Genomic DNA, 438 nt, shown 5'->3' on the forward strand with positions numbered 1-438 from the left:
ACAAAGAAAAATAAATATTTATCTACCTTGCAATTTTAACGGAGAAGAAAAAGAATTGATCCTTCATCATACGCTACCCATGCCCTCTTATATATTTTTCCATTAATTTTAAATTCATGTGTGTTGAATTTCAACTCTTATTATAATATCTTAGTAGTTTATGCACATTTTACCCACTTTTCACAATCACAATAATTCTTAGTGGGCTTGCATCACTGCCTTAAATAATTTAAACCAATTTTTCTTTTCTCTGTTCTTGCGGGCGTCGGTTTTATTTTAATTAGCTACTTGAATAAAATGGTATTAGCTACCCCTTTTTCGATGTATTAATTATGTAGGTGTTGAAATTTAATACATCCTAATTGAGAATTATCATTATCATAAAGAATTTTAAAGATCTAATTTTATATACTATTAGCTAATAAAAATATTGTAAGC

Source organism: Arachis ipaensis, chromosome B08 (genome assembly GCF_000816755.2).
Source record: "Arachis ipaensis cultivar K30076 chromosome B08, Araip1.1, whole genome shotgun sequence".
In the NCBI taxonomy this organism is placed as follows: Eukaryota; Viridiplantae; Streptophyta; class Magnoliopsida; order Fabales; family Fabaceae; genus Arachis; species Arachis ipaensis.